The sequence below is a fragment of the Zophobas morio genome, unplaced genomic scaffold (assembly GCF_036711695.1).
Source record: "Zophobas morio isolate AGI-343-1 ecotype UQ-CSIRO unplaced genomic scaffold, CSIRO_AGI_Zmor_V1 ptg000006l, whole genome shotgun sequence".
In the NCBI taxonomy this organism is placed as follows: Eukaryota; Metazoa; Arthropoda; class Insecta; order Coleoptera; family Tenebrionidae; genus Zophobas; species Zophobas morio.
In genome coordinates, this window is record NW_026972111.1 from 8,174,754 (window position 1) to 8,182,589 (window position 7,836).

The following is a 7,836-nucleotide window of genomic DNA, read 5'->3' on the forward strand; positions in this document are numbered from 1 at the left end:
TCCTCCGAAACGGGTTGACCGATTTATATGAAATTTTGTATGTATATTCGGTAGGTCTGAGAATAGGTTGTAAACTATTTTTTATCCCCTAAGTGATAAGGGTGGCCCACCCTAAAAAATTTTTGTTTATTTTTTGGACAATTTTTTTTTTAAGATTTGGCATCAAAAAATAGATATAACCCTAAATTTTCACCTTTCTACCACCAACCCCCATTTTTTAACCTTCTATATAATAAAAATCAATTGCTGTTCCTGTTAGTCTCGCTAAAACTCAAAAACGGCTTGACCGATTTGAAGTATTTTTTATATTACGGGGATGGTTTATAAATAAAAAAATAGGGAAAACTTAAACGAACAGCTAAAAATAAAAAAAAATCAAAAAATTTTGTATGGGAATCGCCACTTCGAATTAATTTCAATAGTTGGCGTTCCTGACGGACCTGTCGTCTAACTGACGTGTCATACAAAACTATTTCTTCCGTGCGATTGTGAAAAGTATATTGCATTTCAAATCGTTCTTTGTTTTTTCGTAAAAAAAAAACGTCGTTTATTTTAAGAACAGTCTTGGTTAAAGTGAATTTAGTTACACATTGCGAAAGTTTCTTATTAATTTTGATCTGCCATTCTATTTACCTATATTCACTTTGTTGGTTTCGACAAAACCTCAAACTTTACCGTTATTCGAGGATTTAATTTGAAGTTTTCAATATTTTAAAATTCTCAAGACAAAATTTACAGATTTGATTGACTGCGAAAATAATTCTGTGTCGTTTTATGAAGTTCATTACAATGCCGAGAAGACGACAAGCTGACATAGGTCCACGAAGTCTATCAAATGTGCAACGAACTACATCAGGTGCAAACCGCAATGATTTATTTCATGGATAATTCGGATATGGTTGATCAGCGTTGTGCTCATAATCGACATAATCAAACATTGAAGCGAGACATTGGGTGGTATGAATAAAACTTAGTAGATACTCATATTCGAAGTACGAAGGACCTAGTTCATTATTACTCTTATATACCTGAGCATCTACTCTATGTAGTGAGTACCTACTTAGAAACACTGTATGTCCCTGGACACAAATTGAACATCTACGCGTTTTGCGAGCATTTAATCTAAAAATGAGCATCGGCGTGGCAAATTACTGAGCTGTCTGTAAAGCAGCTTAGAAAACGAGTAGAATCGTTGTAAGTGTGAATTTTGACTAAATATGGCGACTTTCATGAACGTGGAACGTCGTCAAAAGATGCATTCGGTTTGAAAAACACATTAGGAGCGGGAATATCGAAAACTTTTCAGGTAGTTAACTTTTATTTATGCATAGATTGTGCAGTGCGTTTTTTCTAACACTGGCCATAGAGATTCCCATCTCAAGGTGTCTACACCATACTAACTTATATTTTGGTGGCTCGATTTTTGCCTTGATGGTTGAACACTGTCACTGTTTTCCTTTTTTGTTGTATCGAGATGCTACTTGAGCATCAACTGTTACCTACTGAAGTATTAGCATCATCTAGAAAAACTAAAAATATTTTGATTTGATATTCGAGTAGATACTTCGTATTTCGAGCATCTACCGAATTTTATTTATATCAAAAAAAAAATTGATCGAACGTTGTTTCGACAGAACTTCCTTCGCACCAAAAGTATAATGAAACATATTCAGCATTTTCGAGTTGAGTATTTTCTTCACACAATTTTGTGATGAAAATACATTTACAACATTTACGATCAACACGTATACCACCTTGGATTGGTGCAGTGTAATACTAAAAATAACTGTATTGTATTCCCAAAATTATCTGCGAAAATCGAGTGAACCATTCCATCAATTTTTTGGGGGGAATAAATATATATTCTTAACAATTTACCATGCTTACAATAACTTTAAAACGTCTGCAAGATCTCAAAGTATTCATTTCGGCAACTCTTGAGTTATTCACTAAAATAAATTGACTGATTCAAATATTTTTTTGAGTCACTGTAAAAGCAAATCCAAAAAATATGAATGCAACGATAAATTACGAAAATATACTGATGATATTTTGCACATTTTAGATTTATTCGGGAAAATCTTGAGATGACGTCATCAAGTTTTTGCGCTTGATATACAGATATATTTTCATTAACAACCTACCATGTCAAACAGTAACTTCAATATCGTCTGCAATATTTCAAAATTCAGTTTTGCAATTCTTGATTCAATCAATAAAATAAATTGACTCAGTGATTATTTTTTTTGAGACACCCCCTATAAGCAAAACTAAAAAATATGCATGGAATGATAAATCACAAGTATAGTCTCATCCTATTTTGGACATTTTAGATAGGATTCATTTGGCAAAATTTTGGGCTGACGTCATCAAATTTTTGGAGGGGATAAGTAAATATATTTTGAATAAAAATTTATTATGCCTATCATATGTTTAAAACATATCTAAGATTTCAAAGCATTCGGTTTTGCAGATTCAAAATTAAATTGTAGGTGAAACGAAGTTCACGGGGTCAGCTAGTTAAAAATAAAGTTATTAGTTTTGTTTGTAGTAGTTGTTACACTGTGATTGGAAGTTATTATGTCGAATCATGTTATCGATTTGTCTTAAAGGCAGTCTCTATTCATTGCATCTTTAACACTAGATTTTGTAGTGGTCCCTTGTTTGGCAATTTTTTTTGTTGAGAGACTGACCAAACAAAAACAATTAGGAATAACTTGCAAATTTTTAAATTACGGCAATAAATCTTCTTAAGCACCACCTCTTTTTTTGTTCAAGTTCAATTTTGCGATGAATTTGCAGTTTACAGTTTACTTCTCGTGCACAAGCAATACTTCTTCTTAGGCAAAGTAGTTCACATTGGAATTCCAAAACCTTGTGATTTGACATATGAGGAACAGAACTTCTAATCCATAACAACTATAGTCAATTCTAATAATCCTTATCCACTTTCACTCTGTAAGGTGTCAGATTACAGGTTTTTGTTTAGTGTTGTAAAGTTATTTTGCAGATCTATTTATTAACATAAATTACACAGTAACCTACAGTAATTGAAGAACCCATTATTTAATTGCTGCAATTTTATATTATTTGTAATATAAATTTCTAAGTTTTTTTTTTTAATTTCCTCTGGTAAAATTAATTAATATTTGCAAGGATGGCGATAGTTTATTCAATTTAATTTTAGTGATACATGCCGGGTGATTGAGTAAGGTGCTACTCAATTCCTCATTAACAGTGTTGGGCAGTATCTAGACACTTGTATCTAAATAAAGTATCTAGATGCATTTTTGGGTATCTAGTATCGAATCTAAGTACAAAATATCTGTATCTAGATACAAAATTAATGCCGCAGATACAGATACATTTTTTTATTTCACTTTTTTTTCAGTAGTTATTAGTTGAGTTATACTAGTAGTAATTTTTGATACTTCATGGTGGTGATTTTGGTCACATAAACAAAAATAGAGGTAAGAGGTCCACTTATAGTGTTCTGTCACAGAAATTTTCATATTTTAAATACCATCATTTCCTACATTGTAGCCTTCAGTACTTATACATCTTTAAATATACCTAATCCTGAGGGGTAATAAATCTAAGCCATGGTAAGATGATATTTTAAAAACCATAAACCACAATTCACTATTCACTGCGTTTTACGCTTATCGGGGCAATGCATTTTATCTGTGTACCAGAGCAACCCGGGTCCGGTAGGCCCGCTGGTTGTATTTGTGTTATTAAAAAAGAGTAATTGTAATAGTAAAAATATTTGTTTAAGGTATGTTATTATTTTTAGAAAATAATAATTGCGTGTTACATAATGATTAATTTTTTCAATTAGCACAAATTAGTTCTGTAATCGACTAATCGAATGTTCAATACATACATTTCTCTCGCATAAATCGCATATTTGTTACTGTTTTATACCTTTATTTTTCAGACAAATGTAGCCTCTTTTCCTGTTGCCACATGTGTCATTTCTTCAATTTTTCATTGTTGGACCTAACGCGAGGCGGGCTTGGCAGGTCCGTTTTGCCCTAGAATGTGCCAATTATGTTTAAGTGTAATTATCTTGGGCAATAAAATTAATATTTTTACAACCCTCGGTAGAATAATTTATCGTGATATTTTCTCAGAAATCGTGAAACGAAATTAAAATAAAATGAGTTTCAACAAAAATCTAAAAATTTAAAGTTGCACTCTGGTGATTCCGGCCTGCCAGGCAGCCTTTGATCCTATAAAGAGTTTAAATACCTTTCTAAGAAACTGTACTTATTTTGCCTTAAACGGAACCAGCAATTCTTCCTAAAATGTATATACCTGCCGCACCGGGATAGACGATTACCGGACATGGTCATAAAAACATCGTAAGTCGATATTGAAGAATAATAATTTATGACAGGTTGCCGACAACAGACCTTCAGCACAGAATAATCATTTCCGGTATTCTTTTGAAATATTAATTTTAATGCTGGAGATAATTATTAGATATACTCAAACACAATTTGGACACTGTAGTATGGGAATAAAAACAAAAAAAATTCTTTGTAAGCGTACGTAATAAATATTGCACAATTTGCGACACATCAAATAGTGAAGCGATGGCCTATTTGCAGGAAAAAAGAAAAGATTTTTCAGTCTATAATAACTATGCTACAGTAAAATGTTTATTTTTTAAATTTAATACCACAATCCCTTCTTCTGCACCTTTGGAACGGGTGTTTAGTAGCGAAAACCAACTTCTGACACCAAGAAGAAATAATTTAGGTGACAATACGTTCGAAATGTTGTTAATTTTAAAAAAATCATTAAACAATACATAAAAAAATACATAAACATGTTTACAGTTATTTTATTCGCTAAAGCTTCAAAAAGTATCTGTTTTCTTGTATCTGTATCTAGATACATTTCGAAAAAATCGAAAACAATCTGTATCTAGATACTGTTATCTTCCATATATCTATATCTGAATCTACAATCTAGATACTTTTAAAAGTATCTGTCCCCAACACTGGTAGTTACATATGATATGTGCCAAAATATAAAAAAAAGAAGTACGCCTACCCTATTTGGTTTACCCCACAACTTATCAGTAAAATTCGTTTAAAAAATAAGACAAGGAAAAAATACTTGAAGTATGGAAATCCTGCTGATGAGTTGATTTTTAAAGAACTAAGGCGTGAAATTAAGCGAGAGACATTAGCGGCTCACAAAAAATTTGTTGATGAGGCTGAAAATCGAATTAACACTGATCCAACTAAATTTTGGCAATATATACGGTATAAAAGACGCGGCACCGGCATTCCAGCTTGTATGACCTTGGATGATACTACTATATCAGGACTAGAAAATATAGTTAATGCCTTTGCCCGATTTTATGAATCTATATATATTCCAACTTCGACCTGCAGGGTGGATGAATTCGAATCTGATCATATGGGGTTCTGTGTGAGTTTGCACAAGACTGACGAAAATAAAGTACTAGCGGTTCTTAATAAACTTAAATCTAACAATGTTCAGGGTCCTGACGGCATACCGGCGTTTGTTATCAAGGATTGTGCATCTGTTTTAGCTGAACCATTATCAATTCTTTTTAATTTAAGTATTTCTACTGAAACGTATCCAGATCAATTCAAGGTTTCTAAGATAATTCCAGTTTATAAGGGCAAGAGTCGTAGTGCTGTTGAAAACTATCGACCTGTTTCAATCATAAATAACTTTAGTAAAGTTTTTGAAGCAATTATTTACAATCAGTTATATCCTCAAGTATCACATTCCATTTCACAGCATCAACATGGGTTCATCCAAGGTCGGTCTACGACTACAAATCTTTTTGATATCACAGGCTTTATTGCAAATTCCATTGACAACGAGTTACAAACTGATGTTATATATCTTGATTTCAGTCGGGCTTTTGATAGGCTGGACCATGGTGTTTTGATTAAAAAGTTATATTCGCGTGGTTTTACACCTAATTTGATTCACTTGTTTGCCTCGTATCTGCAAAGTAGGAAACAATATGTTCATTGTTTTGGACATAATTCTGGCTGTATAAATGTTACATCAGGTGTGCCGCAGGGTTCTGTCCTAGGCCCTCTTCTTTTCTTACTGTTTATTGATGACATAACTGCTGAGTTGAATGTAAGCTATTCTCTTTATGCAGACGATGTTAAAATATTTAACAAAATTGCTACAGTAGAAGACTGCATTAAACTCCAGTTAAATCTGAATAAAAATACAACATGGTGTGATTTGAATAAGCTAGTTTTAAATAAAGAGAAGTGTCGTGCGATGTCATATTCTTTGAAAAAGAAGATACTTCTTTTTAACTATGCGTTAGATGCAATTATATTGAGCAGACCGGAAACAATTTCTGACCTTGGTGTTATTTTTGATCCCAAATTGTCATTTGCAAGCCACATTAATAAACTTATCTCTGATTGCATGAAAACGATGGGTTTTATAATAAGAAATGCTAGAGATTTTCAAAATGCTCACACCATCACACGCCTTTTTAAATCCTTTTTGGAAAGCAAATTATATTATGCATGTTTAATCTGGTGCCCCCATCATAACATTTATGTCATTAATTTGGAACGTATCATCCGCAAATTTTTGAAGTATTTGTCTTATCGGGAAGACGGAGTGTATCCTCCAATTGGTATGCCTCAGCAGGATTTATTAAATAGATATAATTTTACCAGCTTTTTGAATACGTGTAAAAAATTTTACATGGTTTTTCTATTTAAACTTCTTAATAATGGTGTAGATTGTCCCATCATATTATCACAAATTACATTTAATGTGAGTTCGCGCAGTGTCCTGTCCCGTTATTATGATCTGTTTTATTTGCCAGTTCCAAGAACGGATATTGCTAAGTTTTCCCCGATGTTTACCATGTGCAGAATCGGTAATGTGTTCCATCGTGAAGTAGATCTCTTTTCATCATCGCTTAGAGAAGTACGTGGTTTTGATTACAGTAAACTTTAGGATACTTTGGTTAGACTATAAAATATTCTATAATTGGGGTCTGACCCTGTAGAATATTCACTTAATAATAATATTATTAATATTAATAATAATAATAATAATAATAATATCAGAGACAAATCTCAGATTTGAAGAAGTATTTCTTGAAACGAGCGGAAAGAAATGAAATGTTTCGCACCATCACAAGAGCAGATTTGAACCACACACCCTTAAATCTGTCGAACACCGAAGAAATCCACACCCCCCAAACAATAGATAAAATAATAAGTGGGCTAAAACAAAAACAACTGCATGGAAAATTCTACAAAGACTTAGAAGAAAATCATGTCAATAAGAAGATGTCATTGATTTGGTTAAAAAAATCAAGTTTGTATGCCGAAACAGAAGGATTTGTGTTTGCTATTCAAGACCAAGTAATCAATACCAAGAATTATAGAAAATACATCATCAAAGATCCGAACATAAAAAACGACTGCTGTCGCCTATGCAAAGCAAAACCTGAAACGATCCAGCACATAATCTCTTCTTGCAGCATCCTAGCACAAACTGATTACAAAGCTAGACACGACAACGCAGCCAAAATCATTCACAAAGAATTAGCAACACTTATGAACTTAATCGAAGATACGACACCATATTACACTTACATTCCGTCTCCATTCCTTGAAAATAACAAATACAAATTATACTGGGATCGCACAATACTTACAGACTTAAACATTACAGCTAACAGACCAGACATCATACTTATCAAAAAACACACGAACGAAGCCATTCTCATTGACATTGCTATTCCTAACACAAACAACATTATTCAAACATACGACACCAAGATTTCAAAATATC